We start from the raw sequence: 21,694 nt of genomic DNA on the forward strand, positions 1-21,694 counted from the left end.
TAAACAGACATATATATGGGGAGAGGGGAAAAACAGATACTTCTAGAGACCAAGATAGGAATAATGAAAGGGACTTAGGCATTGGGTGAGAGCAATTCTGAAATCTAACCAGCAAGATACCTGACAGTTTAATCAAACTATAACCCTTTCCATAAGACAAAAGCTTCATCTACCATCTTCATAATAGGTTTTCACTACACAGACTTTAGTGTCAATGTATTGCAAAGTAATGACTTTATATAATTTTAAAAGCCTTTATCTGGTCAAGGCAGGGTTTTTTTTTTTTTTTTGAGTTATTGCATTAAAACATTCAGCCTCAGTTCTGATATGATATTGACCATAAGGCAATAGTTCACTGGGGACATTCTGAATTGAATGTTTCTTCCCAAGTGATTTTTGAGTTGTGAGGCCTTTATGTATGAAGGAGACTGTATCAGAGTCTCTATATTTCCTCTAGTGTTATTAAACACTTTACCATGCTCTTTATTTTATCTTTCTATTGGAATGTATTAAACAAGGTTAAGAAAAGTAAATTGAGATTTTTCAACAATCTTTCTTGAAATTTAGCCAGATACACAAGAACACCAGTTTCCTTTCTGTCTACCGAGCTACTGCAGGCATAAATCTTGTCAAATATCCTTCCATTACATAATTCATACCACTTTTATAAGTCTCCAGTAACTTCTTTTTCTACCTTCTCCCATACTGACCCTCTACTCATCTCCTACTCACTGACACATGGTTGAAGTTGCAGGTGAGTAACAGGACTCCAGATTAGGTTCCAACGTTTGTCTCCATTATTTTTTTTTTTTTGGTAAATAACAAACTATCCCCAAATTTAATGGATTAAAACAACAGCTAGTTACCATTTCTCATGATTATAATTAACTACACTCCATGAGTGTTGCCTGGGATCGTGTATGTGTCTGTATGGGCTGGAGCATGGACACATTTCCAGAGGCTTAGCATTTAATGTCATTCTTAGATCCAGTTTTACAGACTGCATTTTTTTCCTAATTATTAGTGGGCCCTCATGTCTTCTTTGTCCAACAAAATAGCTTTACTTTTCCCATATAATCAAAGCTGGATTCCAAGACAACAAAGGTAAACAGTGCATTAGAAGGGGTAAATCTAGAACTGGGAAGTCACTAGCCAGTCTACACTTAAGACAAAATAAAATAAGCTCTATTCTTAGTAGGAATGGCATCAGGCTATAGATGTAGGTTGAAATTTTGTTTGGAGGCATATTTTAAACTATATATTCATTCTTATGTAACCAACCAACACAGTGGACCAGACATGAGATTTTCTAATTTCATGTTCAACTTTCTAAAATCAGTGAACTTATCAACAAATGTCATGTTTCCAGGTAGAAGGGGATGAAGTGTATGCATGTAAATGAAACCCTTAAAATATTGTTGGAAATATTCTCAAAGATAGGAGTTTTAAATACACAAAGCAGAAGAGACATGAAGATATGACTTTGACCTGGGAATCAAACAAAAACTTAGTTTTCATCTGTGCTTTGACTATAGCCTCTGAATAGGTAGGCTCTCACTTATCTTAACATCAGTAGAAAGATTTTTCACTTGCTTTGGCTGTCACTATATCTGAATAGTACAATAACAATAGTTACACAAATATTATCAAAATGACAGTAAGATTTATTATTTGTATTGTTCATTTCATAATGTTGATTTTCAAATACAGATGAGCACTCCACTTGCCAGAGTTTTAAAATCACCATGTGTGCTTTATTTATTGCAATTTTATGGTTAATTGTGATTAAAAACATACACTTGGATTATCATAAAAGTAAAATGCTTTAGCAAGTAACAGTGCTTAGAAGCAATTTTATGGATAAAACAGTAAATAATTTTCAAAGAGTTAAAAGAATGAGGAAAAGGATGGACACATGTTATATATATCATAAAGTTGCAAGTTTATAAAGGACAATTTTCAGTTTGGATAAGTTATTTATAAGATTTTAATAACAATAAACATTGAATAATAGAGATCAGATTACATAATAATTACTATTTTTGTACAATTGTAATACTTAAAAATAATTATAAAATGTGATCAAAATATTATTAGGATTTTGGAAATGCAGCTGTGTTCTTTCAGAGTATTTCAAGAAAAAGGTCATATTAATAATTCATCATATTTTGAAGGATGATATAATAGTGAATGATGGTTATGCCTCCTCAAATTATCATGTATGGAAAAGCATGACATTGTAAAAGTAAACTTAGTAAATTGCTCTTAAACATGAATAAAGAATATAAAGATTTTTTTTAAAAAGAAACTATTATAAAAAATATGGTAGCCTAAACCTAAACATAATCAAACTTAACCTTAATTTGTTCTCACAACTAAACTTCAGAATGTGTGTGTGTGTGTGTGTGTGTGTGTGTGTGTTTGTCTAAGATCAATAACACAAATGACAGCTCATGTTAGAGAAGATGTGGAACAAGGGGAGCACTCCTCCATTGCTGGTAGGATTGCAGACTTGTACAGCCACTTTGAGAATCATCTGTAGCTCCAGTTACAGGGGATCCAACAACCTCTTCAGGCCACTGTGGGCACCAGACACACACGTGATGCATATGCATGCCAGCAAAACACTCACACACATAAAGTTAAATTAAAAAAAAAAATTAAAAAGAGAGAAGTAAGAGGTCTTTCCCTTAGTCATTTACCATTAGGGAGGAAGAAAACATAACCATTTGATGGCAACATTACCATCAGTATCTTAGTAAATATTTTTCTTCCGTTAAATTTAGTCGAGAATATTTAGTATCATGAGAATAGATCACTATTACACAAACTATGGTTCTTACACTGTGCTATCATCTAAATATTGATGTTACTGTTGTTTTTATTTGTAATATGGCTGGTCTAGAAAAATGTCAAAATAAAAAATTGGAAGTATATTTTTCTAAATGTGTATCAAACATTATTATAAGTCAAAGATCATTTCTGAAATTATCATAATTCAAGATTTGTCTGTATTATTAAATATTATATGAGCATTATCATTGTACTATGTTAAACATTTAAAATGTAACTGCTAAATTTTTATGATAAGTTATAAACATATGATTATAATAATTAACATCAACCCCCACAGGCAATACCGTGATGGCATTTTCAGCTTTCAGTGGATGCTGATTTAAAAAAAAATTGGCTATTTGACACTTTGAAAGACATTTGTTTCATGTATGTAGTGCTGTAGATATGAAGTGATTTTGAGGAATTAATATGTTGAGGCTTGATTCCCAATGCAATGGCATGTGGCATTCTGTGAAGTGAGAGCTGTGATTGCATAAAATGATTGCCCACTGCTGGGTTCATAATTTGATAAGATGTTGGAAAGTGTTGAAAATTTGGAAGGCAGGACATGTTTGAAGGTAATATGGGGCTCAGACTTTTGTAGGTTTTATTACATCATAACCATTCTTCCCCTTTCCTTTTTAAGCTACCATGAGGTGATTAGAATTGCTCTGCCACACTATCTCTGTCATACTGTTTGGTTTCACCTCAGGCCCAAAGAGATGAAGTAAAATGAGCAGGAACTGAAACTTCTGAAGCCATAATCCAAAATAAATATATCATTAAGTTGACTGTCTCAAGTATTAGAGATAGGGAAAGAAAATTGACTAACACAGGGTACACCTAACAAATACCTGTTGGTAAGGATATAACGAGATATTTGGCAGAGCTCTTAGTTAGCCTATAAGAATTCTAAGTCCAGAATCCAATTACTGAAAATGAAGATATGAGCCAGAGTAAGATAGCGGCAACATTATTCTATAGCGGAATTTTAATCCAGCAACATGGCTACTCTGCCAAGGGATCATATCCAAAGATCTAGGTCTGTGTGATTCAGCTGAAATACACACTTAACTTATTACACACCTTGAATCTCTCTGGCTGAAATATAAGCATGCTTTTATTACACTCCTTTAATACCCCCAAAATGACATCTAATTGAGAGGCAAAGTGACAAATCAGAGAATGATTTGACAGAAAGAGTCAGAGATAAGAAATGAACAACTCCTAGACAGGAGAGAGAGGCTACTTAACAGTAGTACAGGGATAGAGGAGAGAGGAGTTCAGTTTGGTGCAGTTCAGTTGAATGCAGTCGAGTTCAGTTGAGTTTCTGCAGTTTCGTTTATTTAGATTCAGTTCCCTTCCGTTTGTGTAGTCAGTGCAATTCAGTTTGTGGCATTCAGAGGCAGTTTTTCCAAGCAGAACAACAGCTTGACAGTTTAAATCAGTCAGCATGGAGAGAAGTTTTGAGTCTGAACAGCTGAGCTGACCCAGGCAGCCAGAATAAAGAAAGAACTAGAAAGGGTGAGCTTATTCGGCAGTAAGTTTTGGAGGCTGAACCATTCTAGGCCTACGCTGGTAGACTGAGGCTGGAAGCTGAAACCTTCAAGGTCTGGGCTTACAGAAGATTAGATTGTAAGAAGGCTATGAGCCTCCAGGCCTAGACCTATGGATAGTTAGATAGAAGAGCTCTGGGCTTAGCCTAAGCCGTGTACTTATAAGCTTGTGTGTGTTTCTCTTTTCATGCCCTCATCCAAAGGAAAAAAAAAACAAAACATTTATATCAGTCTACATATTTATTGCATGAAACTCACTAGATAAACCATGCCATGCCAAGAATTTTTTAATGAATTCTTTTACAGGCTCGAGTAGTTTCAAAATTTGAATAGAAACCAGAAAGTATATTAGAGATTTTATGATATCTGTTGTTGCATAATAAATGGTATTCAAATGCAGTAGCCTAAAGCAACAATCATTTAATTGGCAATACAAAATTCAGCTAAAGATCTAGTCTTTTAAAGGTTAGTTTGCCAAACCTGTACAACAACAGATCATCTAGAGGTATCTCCATCCCTGATCTCAAGCTGTACTACAGGGCAACAGTAATAAAAACTGCATGGTATTGGCATAGAAACAGAAAGGAGGATCAATGGAACCGCATAGAAGACCCAGAAATAAACCCACACACCTATGAATACTCGATATTTGACAAAGAAGCCAAATCCATTCAATGGAAAAAAGACAGCATCTTCAACAAATGGTGCTGGACCAACTGGATGTCTACATGCAGAAAAATGAAAATAGATCCATATTTATCACCCTGCACAAAACTAAAGTCAAAGTGGATCAAGGACCTCAACATAAAACCAGATACCCTAAATCAATTGGAAAAAAAAGTGGGGAACAGCCTAGAACTCATTGGCATAGGAGACAACTTCCTGAACAGAACACCAACAGCACAGGCTCTAAGAGCAACAATCAATAAATGGGACCTCATGAAACTGAAAAGTTTCTGTAAAGCAAAGGACACCATCATCAAAACAAAACGACTGCCTACAGATTGGGAAAGAATCTTCACTAACCCTTTATCTGACAGAGGACTAATATCCAGTATATACAAAGAACTAAAGAAGCTGAAAAGCAGCAAACCAAGTAACCCAATTAAAAAAATGAGGAACAGAGCTAAACAGAGAATTCTTGACAGAGGAATATCGAATGGCAGAAAAACACTTAAAGAAATGCTCATCCTCATTAGCCATCAGGGAAATGCAAATCAAAACGACCCTGAGATATCACCTTACACCCATCAGAATGGCCAAGATGAAAAACTCAAGCAATAACACATGCTGGAGAGGTTGTGGAGAAAGGGGAACCCTCCTCCACTGCTGGTGGGAATGTAAACTGGTACAACCACTCTGGAAAGCTATCTGGCGCTTTCTAAGACAATTAGGAATAGTGCTTCCTCAAGACCCAGCTATACTACTGCTAGGTATATACCCAAAGTTCGTTCAAGTACACAAAAGGGATACTTGCTCAACCACGTTTATAGCAGTTTTATTTGTAATAGCCAGAACCTGGAAACAACCCAGATGTCCATCAACGGAGGAATGGGTACAGAAATTGTGGTATTTTTACACAATGGAATACTACTCAGCAATCAAAAAGGAGGAAATCATGAAATTTGCAGGCAAATGGTGGGATCTAGAAAAGATCATTCTGAGTGAAATATCCCAGAAGGAGAAAGACAAACATGGGATATACTCACTTATATAGACCTATAAGATATGATGAACATAATGAAATCTATAATCAATTGAGCGGACATGGGGCAAGATGATCAATCCTCGTTTAGAAAGACAGATGGGATGTGCATTGAATGTATGACCGGAGTCTACTGAGCGCATCTGAAAGACTCTAACTAGCAGTGTTTTCAAAGCAAAGACTCATGACCAAACCTTTGGCAGAGTACAGGGAATCATAAGAAAGAAGGGGAGTTAGTCCGATGGGGAAAGGATAGGAGCTCCACAAGGACCAAATATATCTGGGCACAGGGTCTTTCTGAGACTGACACTCAACCAAGGACCATGTATGGATATAACCTAGAACCTCCGCTCAGATGTAGCCTGTGGTAGCTCAGTAACCAATTGGTTTCCCAAAGTGAGGGGAACAAGGACTATTTCTAACAGGAACTCAATGACTGGCTCTTTAGCCTCCCCACCCCCCAAGGGAGGAGCAGTCCTGTTAGGCCACAGAGGAGGGCTTTGCAGCCAGTCCTAAAGATACCTGATAAAACAGGATCAGATGAATGGGGAGGAGGTTCCCCCCCCATCAGTGGACTTGGAAAGGGGCACGGTGGAGATGAGGGAGGGAGGGAGGGAGGGACTGGGAGGGAATGAGGGATAGGGACATGGCTGGGATACAGAGTTAATAAAATGTAACTGATAAAAAAAAATAAAAAAGAAAAAAAAAAGAAAAAAAAATAAAGGTTAGTTTGCTGTTAGTTGGAATATCTTAGTTCTTTTCTGGGTCTCCTCACATGGTGCTGTAGTCACGATTGTGATTGCTCATTGGTTAGCTAATTGAATTGTAAGAGCAATAAAGAAAATATACAAAAACTTACAGGTCCTGAAACAGACGCCAAGCTTGATTCAAGCACTAAGAGGAAAAGTAGACATGGGTCCCCATCCTTAACCAAGAAGCTATGGGCAATTGATACCAGCTTACCAAAAGAAAATAATTTTCTTCCGTGTAGTCTCACTAGGTGTATAACCACACTTCATGGTTGGTCCCAACCCCAGGTGTAGTTGGCCAACACAAAACAAACTCGATGGTAATTTTGTAGACTTTTTCTCTCAAATTGCTTGCCAAAAAAAGTATTGATCTTTTATTTGTATGCTATGGTTTCTGATTTGGTGTGTTGATTGTGTGTGCATGTGTGTGTGTGTGTGTGTGTTGTTTGGTGTTTGATTTTTAAAGTATTCTCTTTTTAAAATTTATTTACTTTACATCCCACAGGTGGCCCCTCTGTTGTCTCCTCTCAGTCCCCCCTCTTCTTTTCCCATGAACTCTCTCTTTCCCTCCAGAAAAAAAGGTACCCCTCACACCTATATCAACCCTCCCTAGCACATCAAGTCACATCAAGACTGAGCATATCCACTGAGGCCAGGCAAGGCAGCCCTGCCAGGGAGAAGTGATCCAAAAGCAGACAATAGAGTCCATGTTAGAAACAGCACCCCTAACCCCCACACCTGCTGCACTCGCCAGGCCACAAACATGAAGACCAAGCCACCCATTAGCCATGAATGTGCAGGGGCACAGCCCTAACCGCCACTTGCCTGGCAACTTATATAAAGACCAAACTGCTCATCAGCTACATGTGTGCAGGGTCCATACCATGCATGCTCCTTAATTGATTTCTCAGCCTCTGTAAGCACCTGTGGGTCTGGGGTTGTTGTCTTTGTTGGTCTCCTTTTGGGATTCCTGGCCCTTCAGGCTCTTCCACCCTTCCACAAACACTTCCATCAGACCCCTGCAACTCCACCTCATGCTTGGCTGCAAGCCCCAGCATCTGTCTCAATATGCCACGGGCTGGCGTCTCCCAGACCACAGTCATGTTAGGCTCCTGTCTGCAAAAAGAGCAGAGCATCATCAATGGTATCAGAGGCTGGCTCTCTACTGTGGAGTAGATCTAAGGTTGGACCAGTCATTGGTCGGACATTCTCTCAAACTCTTTTCAGTCTTTATCCCTGTACTTCTTATAGGCAGGGTAATTTTGAGGTCAATGGTTTTGTGGGTGGGTTGTTGTTTCCCTCTCTCCGATAGTCCTACCTGGTTAGGAGGTGGTCATATCAGTCTTCATGTCCCCCTACCTTTTAGGAGTCTCACTTTCAGTCATACCCATCTCCCAAGAGCCTACTCTGTCACAGGCCTACAAATTGTCAGAGATAACCCCCTCCCCCACAGTTTCCCTTCTTGTTTCAAGCCCTCTCACCTTCCACCCCTGTCCTCCCCACATTTGATCTTCACCCTTGATTCCCTCCTCATTCTATTCCCCATCCAGTTCAGTCTTGTCATCCGTCATCCATTTCTGCCGTCTATGTCACCTTCTGAGTGACATTCTGGGCACCCTACCTTTGACCCTCCACGTTAGTTTGCTTGTTTGGGTTTGTGGATTGTAGTATGGTTATCTTGTATTACAGATCTAGTAACCACTTATGAGTGAGGACATACCACGTGTGTCTTTCTGGGTCTGGGTTACCTCGCTCAGGACAATCCTTTCTATCCATCCATTTGACTGCAAATTTCATGATTTCCTTGTTTTAGTGGATGCGTAGTATTCCATTGTGTAAATGCACCACACTTTCTGAATCCATTGTTCACTTGAGGGGCATCTAGGTTGTTTCCAGCTTCTTGCTACTATGAATAAAGCTGCTATGAACATAGTTCAGCAAATATCATTGATTTGTGTGGAGCATATTTGGGTATGTGCCCAAGACTCGGATAGCTGGATTTTGAGGTACAATTATTCCCAATTTTCTGAGAAAGCACCAGGGAGATTTCCACAGTGGTTGTACAAGTTTTCACTCTCACCAGCAATAGGAGGATTCCCCTTTCTCCACATCCTTGCTAGCATGTGTTGTGACTTGAGGTTTTTTTTTAATTTTTTTTTATTAATTACACTTTATTTACTTTGTATGCTCCCCTGTAGTTCCTTCCCTTCTCCCCTCCCTATCCCTTCCTTCCTCTCCCTTCCCCACAGAAGCCCCTCCCAAAGTCCACTGGTAGAGAAGGTCTTCTTTTCCTTCCTTCTGATCCTAGTCTGTTATGTCTCCTCAGGAGTGGCTGCATTGTCTTCCTCTGTGGTCTAGTAAGGCTGCTCCCCCCTCAGGGGGAGGTGATCAAAGAGCAGGCCAATCAGTTCATGTCAGAGACAATCCCTCTTCCCATTACTATGGAACCCACTTGGACACTGAACTGACATGGGCTAAATCTGTGCAGGAGTTCTAGGTTATCTCCATGCATGCTACATGGTTGGAGTATCAGTTTCAGGGAAGACCCCTGTGCTCAGATTTTTTTGGTTCTATTGCTCTCCTTGTGGGGCTTCTGTCCTCTCCAGATCTTAGTATTTCCCACCTTTTCATTATAATCTAATGAAAGAAGTGGGAATCCAATGACTTGAGTTTTTATCTTAGCTATTCTGGCTGGTGTAAGGCAGAATGTGGGAGTCATTTTGTTTGCATTTCTTTGATGACTAAGGGAATTGAGCATTTTAAAATTTTCTTTCTTTCTTTCTTTCTTTCTTTCTTTCTTTCTTTCTTTCTTTATCATTTATTAAAATGTATTCAATTTGTATCCCAGCTGTGGCCTCCTCCTTCTCCTCCCAAACCCACCCTTCCTCCCTCTTCTCCCCTTATGCCGCTCCCCTAGTTGTTTCCAGATTCTAGATATTACAAATAAAGCTGCTAAGAATATGGTTGAGCAATTCTATATTATATGTCTAATATCCACTTATGAGTGAGTATATACCATATGTGTCTTTCTGCTTCTGGGTTACCTCACTCAAGATATCTTTTCTAGTTCCCACCATCTGCCTGTAAATTTCATGTTTTCCTTGTTTTTAATTGCTAAGTAGTATTCCATTGTGTAAATGACCACAATTTCTGTTCCTCCATTGAGGGACATCTATGTTGTTTCCAGATTCTAGATATTACAAATAAAGCTGCTAAGAATATGGTTGAGCAATAGTCCTTGTTGTTTACTTTACTTGAGCATATTTTGGGTATATGCTTAGGAGTGCTATAGCTAGATCTTGAGGAAACAGTATTCCTAATTGTCTGAGAAAGCGCCAGATTGATTTCCAAAGCAGTTTTACAAGTTTACATTCCCACCAGCCATGGAAGAGAGTTCTCTTTTCTCTACATCCATTCCAGCATGTGTTCTCATTTGAGATTTTGATCTTAGTCATTCTGATGGGTGCAAGGTGAAATCTCATGGTTGTTTTGATTTGCATCTCCCTCATGACTAAGGATGTTGAGCATTTCTTTTAGTGTTTCTGTGCTATTCCATATTCTTGTACTAAGAATTCTGTTTTGCTCTATACCTCATTTCTTAATTGGATTACTTGATTTGTTGCCTTTTAACTTCTTGAGTTCTTTATATGTTTTGGATATTATCCCTCTGTCAGATATAGGGTTGGTGAAGATCCTTTGTTTTACAGAAGCTTTTCAGTTTCATGAAGTCCCATTTATGGATTGTTGATCTTAGAGCCTGTGCTGTTGGTGTTCTGTTCAGGAAGGTGTCTCTTGTGCCAATGAGTTCAAGAATCTTCCCCACTTTTTATTCTAACAGATTAAGTGTGTCTGGTTTTATATTGAGGTTTTTGATCCACTTGGACTTTAGTTTTGTGATAAATATGGATCCATTTGCTTTTTTCTACATGTAGACTTTCAGTTAGACAAGCAGTATTTTTTAAAGATTTTTTTCCCATTGTATGGTATTGGCTTCTTTGCCAAAAATCAAGTGCCCAGTGGTAGTGTGGGTTTATTTCTGGTTCTTCAGTTCAGTTCCATTCATCAACCTGTGTGTTTCTATGCCAATACAGTGCAGTTCTTACTACCATTGCTCTGTAGTATAGATTGAGATCAGGGAGGGAGATTCCTCCAGAAGATGTGTTATTGTACAGAATTGTTTTAGCAATTCTGGGTTTTTTGTTTTTCCATACGTAATTGAGAATTTTTTTCAAGGTCTGTAAAGAATTATTTCGGTATTTTGATGGGAATTGTATTGAATCTGTAGATTGCTTTTGGCAGGATGGCCATTTTTCACTATGTTAATCTTACTGGTCCTTGAGCATGGGAGATCTTTCCATCTTCTGATATCTTCTTCAATTTCTTTCTTCAGAGACTTGAAGTGTTTTTTTTTTTTTTTCCATATAGATCTTTCACATCAAGGAACCTTATGCTATTTGTGGCAATTGTGAAGTGTGTTGTTTCCCTAATTTCTTTCTCAGTCTTTCTGTCATTTGTATAAAGAAGGGCTGTTGACTTTCTTTTGAGTTAAATTTTTATACAGACATATTGCTGAAGGTGTTTATCAGCCACAGGTGTTATCTGTTAGAATCTTAGGGGGTCACATGTATACAATCATATCATCTGTGAATAGCGGTACTTTGACTTCTTCCCTTCCAATTTGTATCCCTTTGTTCTCTTTTAGTTGTCTTATTGCTCTAGCTAGAACTTCAAGTCCCATACTGAAGAGATATGGAGAGAGTGGGCAGCCTTGTCTTGTCCCTGATTTTAGTGGACTCAGACTAAGTTTCTCTCCATTTAACTTGATGTTGGCTATTGGCTTGCTTTATATTGTCTTTATTTTGTTTAGGTATTTGCCTTGTATCCCTGATCTCTTCAAGGCTTAAAACATAAAGTGTTAGATTTTGTCATTTTGTCATTTGGCATTTTCAACATCTAATGAGATGATCATGTGGTTTATTTCTTTCAGTTTGTTTATGTGGTAGATTACATTGATAAATTTTCATATGTTGAACCATCCCTTAATTCCTGGGATGAAGCCTACTTGATCATGATGGATGATATTTTTGATGTGTTCCTGGATTTGTTTTGCAAGTATTCTATTGAGTACTTTTGCATCAATGTTCATGAGGGAGATTGTTCTGAAATTTTCTTTCTCTGTTGGGTCTTTGTGTGATTTAGGCATCAGGGTGACTGTGGCCCATAGAATGAGTTTGGCAATGTTCCTTCTGTTTCTGTTTTGTGGAGTAGTTTGAGGAGTATTGGTATTAGCACTTATTTGAAGGTCTGGTAGAATTCTGTGATAAAACCATCTGTCCCAAGGTTCTTTTTGTTTGGGGAGGTTTTTGATGAATATTTTTATTTCATGAGCGGTTTTTGGTCTATTTAAATTATTAACCTGATCTTGATTTAACTTTGATAAGTGCTATCCATCAAGAAAATCATCCAATTTATTTAGATTTTCCAAGTTTGGGGTGTGCAGGTTTTTTTAAATAAGGCCTAATGATTCTTTGGATTTGCTTGGTGTTGGTTTTTCCCTTTTCATTTCTGATTTTATTAGTTTGGATACTCTCTCTCTCTCTCTCTCTCTCTCTCTCTCTCTCTCTCTCTGTCTTTTAGTTGGTTTGGCTACAGATTTGTCTATGTTGTTGGTGTTCTCAAAGAATCAGCTCTTGGTTTTGTTGGTTCTGTGTATTATTCTCTTTGTTTCTTTGTTATTGATTTCATTCCTGTGTTTGATTATTTCCCAGCTTAGGCTGCTCTTGGGTGTGTTTGCTTCCTTTTTTTTTTTCTAGAGCTTTCAGGTGAGCTGTTAACTTGTTAGTGTGAGCTCGCCCCTTTCTTTATGAAGGCACTTACTGCTACAAGCTTTCCTCTTAGCACTGCTTTCATTATGTCCTGTAAGTTTGGGTGTGTTGTGCCTCCACTTTCATTGAATTCTAGAAAGTCTTTAATTTCTTTATTTCCTCCCTGACTCAGTAGTCATTAAGTAGAGAGTTGGTCAATTTCCATGAGTTTGTAGACATTCTGTTGTTTCTGTTGTTGTTGAAATCTAGCTTAATCCATGATGGTCTGATAGAATACAAGGTGCTACTTCAAATTTCTTGTATTATTGAGGCTTGCTTTGTGTCTGAGTATGTGGTCAATTTTTGAGAAGTTTCCATGAGATGCTGAGAAGATAGTGCATTCTTTTGTGTTTGGATAGAATATTTTGTAGATATGTGTTAGGTTCAATTCATTCATAACGTTGATTAGTTATTTCTCTGTTTAGTTTTGGTCTCAATGATCTGTCCATTGGTGAAAGATGTATGTTGAAGTCTCCTACTATTAATGTGTGGGGTTCGATGTGGGATTTAAGCTTTAGTAATGTTTCTTTTACAAATGTTAGTGCCCTTGGATTTGGGCCATATTTGTTCAGAATTGAGACTTCATCTTGATCGATTTTTCATTTGATGAATATGAAATGCCCTTCCTCATCTCTTTTGATTAATTTTGGTTGAAATTCTATTTTATTAGATGTTAGAATATTTACTCCATCTTGCTTCTCTTGTCTGTTTGCCTGAAAAACCTTTTTCTAGCTCTTTATTCTGAGGTAATGTTTATCATTGTTGCTGAGGTGTGTTTTTTGTATGCAACAGAATGTTTACGCATCCATTCTGTTAACATCTGTGCTTTTATTGGGAAGTTGAGGCCATTATTGTTGAGAGATATTGATGACAAATAGTAGTTAATTCCTGTTATTTTGATGTTGAGGTGGTAATGTGTGTGTGTTTGTACCTGTGTGTGTGTGTGTGTGTGTGTGTGTGTGTGTAGTGTGGGTGTATCTCCTTTTTTGGTTTTGCTGTTGTGGGGCTATTTACTGTCATGGGCTATTTATTTCCTGTGTTTTCTTGGGTGTAATTAGCCTCTTGGGGTTGGAGTATTCTTCTGTAGGGCAGAGTTTGTGGATAGGTTTTGTTTAAATTTGTTTTTATTTTTTCATGGAATATCTTGTTTTCTCTCTCTATGGTGAATAAAAGATTTTCTGGGTATAGTAGTAGGGACATCTGTGGTCTCTTAGTATGTATAAGATATCTGCCTAGGTCTTTCTTACTTTTGGAGTTTCTGGTGTGAAGTCAGGTATAATTCTGATAGGTATGCCTTTATTTGTGACTAAGCCTTTTTCCCTTGCAGCTTTTAGATTCTTTCTTTTTTCTGTAAATTTAGTGTTTTGATTATTATTTGACAGGAGGATTTTCTTTCCTGTGTTCTGTAAGCTACTTGTATGTTTATATGCATCTCTTTCTTTATGTTGGGAAAGTTTTCTTCTCTGATTTTGTTGAAAATATTTTCTGGGCCTTGATGTTTGGTGTCTTCTCCTTCTTTAATTCATATTATTCTTAAGTTCGGTATTTCCATATTGTCCCAGATTTCTTAGATGTTTTGTGGGAACTTTTTAGATTTAAATATTTCTTTGACTGATCTGTAGATTTCTTTAGTCGTATCTTCTACACCTGAGATTCTTTCTTCCATCTTTTGTATTCTCTTGGTGATGCTTTTTGATGTAGTTCCTGTTTTCTTCTCTCGGTTTTCTATCTCAGACTTGCCTCAGATTGTATTTTCTTTATTGCTTCTGTTTCCATTTTTAGATCTTGAATTGTTTTATTCACTTCCTTCTCTCATTTGATTATATTTTCCTGAATTTAATTAAGAAATTTTATTCAATTCTTTTACCTGTTTGATTGTATTTTCCTGTATTTCTTTAAGGATTTTATTAAATTCCTTTACCTGTTTGGTTGTGTTTTTCTGCATTTCTTTGAAAGATTTATTTTTTCTTTTTAGACCCCTATCATTTTTATAACCTCAGATTTAAGATCATTTGTGTGTGTGTGTGTGTGTGTGTGTGTGTGTGTGCTTCTGGTGTCCCAGGGCTTGTATCCCCAGGGCTTGCTGTGGATAGCTGGATTTTGGTGGTGTCATATGGCCCTGTGTTTTGTTGCTTGTTTTCTTGCACTGACCTCCAGCCATCTCATTGACTTTTGTATTAGCAGTCCTGTTGGTAGTAGGTTTCTGTGGTTGTAGGTAGAGCTCATGGTCCAAGATGGTCACAGTCCTTTCGGTTTTCCTGCTGCTCCCTGATCCAAAATTGTGTACAGGCTGCTGCTTCCAGATACATGCTGGTCTCCAGGGCTGCAGTTCAGGTGGGTTTGGGGAAATGGTGTAGGCCTTGGAACATGGGTGTGCAGTGCACAGGGGAAGTCTGCTTGATTGTTTTATTGTTGTTTCAGATATAGTTCTTTATTTTATGAATATGAGTGCTCTGACTGCATGTACACCCGCATGCCAGGAGAGGGCATCAGATCTCATTATAGATGGTTGGGAGCCACTATGTGGTTGCTGGGAATTGAACTCAGGAGCTCTGGAAGAGCAGCCAGTGCTCCTAACCACTGAGCCATCTCTCCAGCTCTGTTTGATTGTTTTATAAAAAGAGAAAAAGAAAGGGCATGGAGTTGTGAGGGTGGGAAGGTGAAAAGGATTTAGGAGTTGGGGGAGGGGAACATTATGCTCATAATATATTGTATGAAAAACTTTTCAATTAAGACTAACTAAATAAAGGAGAAATACAAAAACTCTTAACGATTAAGCTCAAATCTTGGCACGTGTTTATTTCCATCGTATTCTATTATTGTATAGCCCAAAGCAAAATATAGAAGACTAGATTCTAATTCATGATTATAGAAGCTATAAGTCACATTATAAAAGACTGAAATACGGGAGAGAGTGAAGAAGTGAGGCTATTTTTATAATCAATTTAAATCTGAGCACAGGATAGCCAGGTAGTTCACTGTAAGTTATCAGTATTTAAATAGATTTCTTTGCAAGGTAGTTGAAATGCTTTAATGAAATCCATTCATTTTGAGTGGAAAATTACTCTAAAATCATCTTTTAGTTGCTGCCTTCAATTGTGAAATAATCTTATTCATGCTTTTGAAGCTCTTGCAGGTAATTAGCTTATTTGAGCATCACAGGCACTCTACTCACATGTTATTATACTTATTTTCGCTTTGAGAAAATAGAACTAGAGCAATAGTTTTTCAAATTTGCTTTAGTTTGAGGAGCTATTAAAATAGTATTTGCAGGGGCTATACTCCAGATCTGTTAACCATAGTTAATATTTTCAGTAACAAGCAATAAAAATTGACCCTGACTGATATATGCAAATACCAACTGTATTGATAACTAAAAGTAGCACATTATCTCCAGGAAAATGGAGTGAGGCACAAAAATGAACATTTTGCTGAGAGAGGCATATTAGTATCTGGTATCTGGTAAGGTCACTACTATGGCCACTGCTGAATGCTATTCTCAGAAGCCTGCTTCTGTTGAAGATCTTAAACACAAGGCAGCAAATGTAGCTATCCATTTGCCAGAGCTGCTTTGGGACTGGGTGCTATTTTTGCTCCACTTCCAGCCAGCACCACAAAATTTAGTTTATTACTCTGCCTGCTTTAGTCACTCATCTAGAATCAAGTCCATTTGATCTGTGGAACCCAATTTCAATGAAGGCTTGAAATAATGAATAAACCCTCTTTTCAGTGATAGGCTAAAGATTGGGCTCTGCTTTTTCTCCAAAGAAGTCTGACAAGAAATTGTTCAAATAAAGAGGAATAGCTCAGATCTTGGATAAACAAACAAATAACCACTATTAGACTACTATTAAAAGAAGTCTTAAAGAGTTAATAAAGTATATCATACTTTATGGTGACCTTCTATTATCCTTCACACATCACCAAAGACAGTTTGAGGCAATAACTATAACTCTACTCAAATATTGTTTAAATGGCTGTGGAAACACCTGGTCTGCCCAGATACAAACTAGATGTGCTACAGATCTCGTGGCCTTAGAGACATGCTTTCAGCTGGGAACAGACATGGAGCTGTACCTTAGCTAGCATAACCTTGCAGCACATTTTTATGCTATTACCGGAGACATGAGAAGATTAAAATTTAGTTTCCCACATAAGTAACTGATAACAAAGCCATAATATCTTTTTCATTTACTCTGTCTTTCTTGTTTGCTATTCTCCCAATATTCTTTTGATCATACTCCAAGTTTGCCTCCTACACTTGAATTTTTTTTCTTGGAGTCAGGTTGCTAGGACTCCAAAATTAAACAAAGACTACCACTGCATTTGAAGGATTTTGAAAAGTGGTGACTACAATACAATGTGTTATAATATCAAACATTTGGGAATCTGCTGCATGAACAAATTGAGAAGACCACTCACACTCCAACCAAAGTCTATGCATGGAGATAACCTAGAACCTCTGCACAGATGTAGCCCATGGAAGCTCAGTCTCCAAGTGGGTTCCCTAGTAATGGGAACAGGGACTGTCTGACATGAACTCAGTGGTTGGCTCTTTGATCACCTCACTCTGATGAGGGAGCAGCCTTACCAGGCCATAGAGGACAACAATGCAGCCAATCCTGATGAAACCTGACAGGTTAGGGTCAGATGGAAGAGGAGGACAACCTCCCCTATCAGTGGACTTGGGGAGGGCCAAGGAAGGAGAAAAAGGAGGGAGGAGGATGGGACTGAGAGAGAATGAAGGAGGAAGCTACAGCTGGGATACAAAGTAAATAAACTGTAATTAATAAAATGAATTAATATAAAAAAACATAGAAATAGTGATTAAAAAAAAGACCACTCATCATCTCATTAATGGTTCAAACTATTTGTACGACCTTGAATACACATTTCTTATAAGTTTTGGGACTGGAATTTCTCCACTAAGTCATACTTCTAGAGGAAGAACAGAAAGAATTTTATATTTAGATAGTTTTATATGAAGATAATTTTATGAAATAAGCATTATACTTATGCCCAAATTTCAAGTAATAAGTATGTCTTAAGTGACTTATTCTTTTTAAAAAATGTAACAAAGGGGTTTTGTCTTTGTTTTCTGTTAGTATTTCTGAATTCACAAATGATTTGCCTAGAATTCATCTGCAAGACTCTTGTTTTGATTGGCAATTTTATTTACATTTTAGAAAGGTTGAAAGACACCAATGCAAATTTATCAAAGCACAAACCTTTCTTTTTTAAAACAGAACACTTGCATTGTAATGTTCAGAAAGAGAACCCCACTTGCTACTGTTGTAACAATGTTACAAGTTTATCTTTATAAATGGTATTGTACAATAATATTGGGAGAGAAGGCAACAATGGAAAAGTGAAACTCATGGTGGTGGTCTACAGTGATGCACAGAGTACTTGAAGAGGAAGAAAGTACTTCTATTAAATGAAACTAAATGTAAGCCCAAGCTGAATAACAATAAATCACATATGAGAAGAAATAACTAATTTAGGATCTATCCTAGGAGAATCAACAGAATGTTTATAGAGTTTTTTGTTTTGTTCAGCAATTGAATAGGGAAAGTAAATTAAAATCGTCAGGGGAATTGAATGACTTAGTTGTTCACTTGTTTATTTCTATTAGATCATATATTAATTCAGATATTTTAGCCAACTCTCTAGGGCTACTCACTCATTTGAACAATGTCCTTAATTATTTGTGCTAAGGCTCTTTTAAATGTTTCAATATGGCACTAGGATAAATGTTTCTGCTTTTTAGTACCAGGGCTTACTAGTGATTTTATATTGGACAAAAGAAAACAATGCCTCAAAACTTTGGAATTTGTCTTTTAAATGACCATATCATAATAATTACTATTTTATAAAGATATTGTCTTTCTCCTTCTGCCATCTTGGCAGCTATGAAGGTCAGGTAAGCTTCTGCTTTTGAACTGTGGGGGACAGTGGTTTCCTGGGAACAGAATCTCTAAAAGGCAAATGTGTCTGGAAGGTTGTGAGGTGCGGCCATTTTTGCTGGCTGTAACCGAGGACTCTAGAACCAAAGAGAGCGCTCGGCTCTTCTTAAAACTGAAGGTTTAATGCCCGAGATGAAGCTGAATTCTAATCAGGTAAGAGATGTACTCATGTGTCTAAAGCAAAAAGCAACATAGTGACTCCTGGAGGGAAACTGAACAAAGCCATAGTAATCTGAAGAAAGGCAACATGGTAATGCCCATGGAAACAGTGGCATGGCTCATAACAAGTTCCAAATGCTGCAATACCTCTTTGCTAAGGCCATTGGGCACAGAATATGTGATGCTATACCTTCCTGGATTTACACTAAGGAAATGCAAATAAATAAGAGTGGATTATGTTCTTGTAAAAATATTGTGTAAAGTTTTTGAAACGGCATTTGTGCAAATATTTTATAAAGTGCCATAAAACTATTGGCATGGTGTGCTTGATTAAGATTAGCAATTTTCCCTGAATGAGATATTCTGTATATCAATAGAGTCTTACAACCCTGGGCAAAATCCTTTTTCTCCTAAGTATTATTTGGCTATCTTTGGAAAGTTATTTAACATTCTTTAGCCTGTGGAGATAATAAAGCTACTCTGGGTTAGGTATGGTGGCAAACAACTGTAATTCCAAGGCTTTAGGAGGCTAAAGAAGGAAAATCACAAGTTCTAGGTCAGCATAGGCTATGTGGCAAGCTTCTATTAAAAATATAACAACAGTATTATGCTGGGAACATAGAAGGTGTCCAACTAATAAAGAATATAAAAATGACTATCATGATAGTTATTTGTTGTAAATTAAAGGCATTTTATGTATTTTGCTTCCCTTTTTCTTTATTCTTGAGATCATAATATAATCATAAAATTTTACACTTCCTTCTCCTCCCTTTGAAGTCTCCTATATACGTTTCCTTTCTCCCTTTCAAATTCATTGCGTCATTTTTCATTAATTGTTGTTAAACGTTGTTTTTAAATATAACCTGCTCAATCCATACAATGTTCCCTGCATGTGTAGTTTGAAGGCTGACCATTTAGTATTACATAACCAAATGGTGTGGTCTTTCTAGGGGGCTACTTCTCCCACTCTCAGCATTCCTTAGTTGTTGAAGTTCATTGTATAGAACTGAGGACTCATGGTTTTTCCCTTATCCAGTTTGTCATGTGTATTGTTATTGTTGTCATTCAGTTGTGCTTAGACAATCATATTGGTGAGACTTTATAAGTGCAGCTTTTGATATTACTTGGAGACACGTTCTCACTGCAAACTCTGGTCCTTTGGCTCTTACAATCCCCCCTTACTCCGTCTTTTGCAATGTTCCCTGGGATTTAGATATAGGAGTTATTTTATAGATGTATACTTGGGACTGGGTATCACAACTTTGCAATTTTATTGGTCATAGTTTTCTATAATGCTCTCTGTTCCTCATTCTTGGCATTTTTCCCTTAAATTCATATTCAAAAGTTTAAGAACAGATTTAGGGGCAAAGTTATCTATCAAAAAGTCAGCCGATAGACAATTTAAACAATAGACATTATTTTGTACTTGTACAAGGGTATAAAATACTTCTCCTTTTCTCTTAAAGCTTTCTATTAGCTCATCATTTTCAAAATTTATCAGTTATCTAGAGCCAGGATGTCTGTATAAAGAAAACTATTCCAAAATTAGAGATTCACATTTCACTGAATTGATTCCGTTCTAATTCTCTCTTGTACCCTCTTGAGATCAGGGCTAGTTATGGTTATGCAGTTCTTATAGTGATGACAGAGGCTCAGGAGGTCAGGTGGAAATATATATTATCTCTGAAAGTTAAACTCAGTTCGGCTTCACTTGCTCCATTTCACTGGCCAAGTCACATGTATATGTCCAAATTAAAGTGGGAAAGGAGAACATAATTTGTTCCTTTAGTTGGAGGTATAACAAAATCACATGGCAAAGAAAATGAACACAGGATAGGTATAGGATCAGGAAAAATAATGACAAACACTGTCATCCAAGACTAAACTGAAGTCTTTACAAGAGTAGAAATACTGCTGATCAGAGAAACAATGTTCTTTTTTCTTTTTTTTTTTTTGAGAATTTCATATGTGAATACTGTATTGACATAATTTCTAGTCTTTCCCCCTTCAACTTCTCCCATGCTCCTCTCCTCTCTCAAATTCATGGGCATTTTAAAATAATTTAGTATTATTATTTTCACATAACCTAATGAGTCTATTTAGTGTTGCTCATGTATACATGTGATTAGAGTTGATCACTCAGGACTGGATAACCTATCAGCAATACAATTCATTTAAATGAAGTCTGGTAGATTGATTCCCTAGTTCATGCCATAAGTGTTAAACTTGGGATGAGAATATGAAGTTTTTATGGTAGATACACTTTCCCAAACAAATAAGGTCAGTGACGAATAAAAGTGTTGGCATCACAACTTGTATAGATTTTAATGTGGAAACAAAAGAGGAAGTGGTGGACAAAAATAACACATGCCAAAATGAGTTCTGAATGAATGAAGAAAAGAGTGTCTAGTCATGCTGGGAAGATTTTGCACAGAATTTTATATGAAGGGATCCTTAGGTAGCGAAGGGAAGGGTATCAACAACTGTGCATCAGATGGACTGGGGATTCTTTTCCATGTATGAGAAATTTGATACAAATGAGATACGCCATTTAAGTTGCCCGCCACTGTCTTCCCACCACTATAGAAACTAACAATATCAGCTCTTTTTCTCAGCCTCTCTAGTTGCTGAAATCTAGCTACTTGCTTTTTAATCCGTTCTCTCTAGACTCTGAAACTAATAGATAAAAATCAAAGATCACAGGAAATCCATCAATATCCACACAATAGAATTTCATTTTCTAGGATTGGCTACGATCATAGACAGTATCAGTAATGCAGCATTCAGCTTGTTGATATTGGGCATACAGTCACTCAATACCAACACTCTAAGTTCTGAGTCTTAAGAGAGCAATAGTCAT

The sequence above is a fragment of the Meriones unguiculatus genome, chromosome X, assembly GCF_030254825.1.
Source record: "Meriones unguiculatus strain TT.TT164.6M chromosome X, Bangor_MerUng_6.1, whole genome shotgun sequence".
NCBI classification, from domain to species: domain Eukaryota; kingdom Metazoa; phylum Chordata; class Mammalia; order Rodentia; family Muridae; genus Meriones; species Meriones unguiculatus.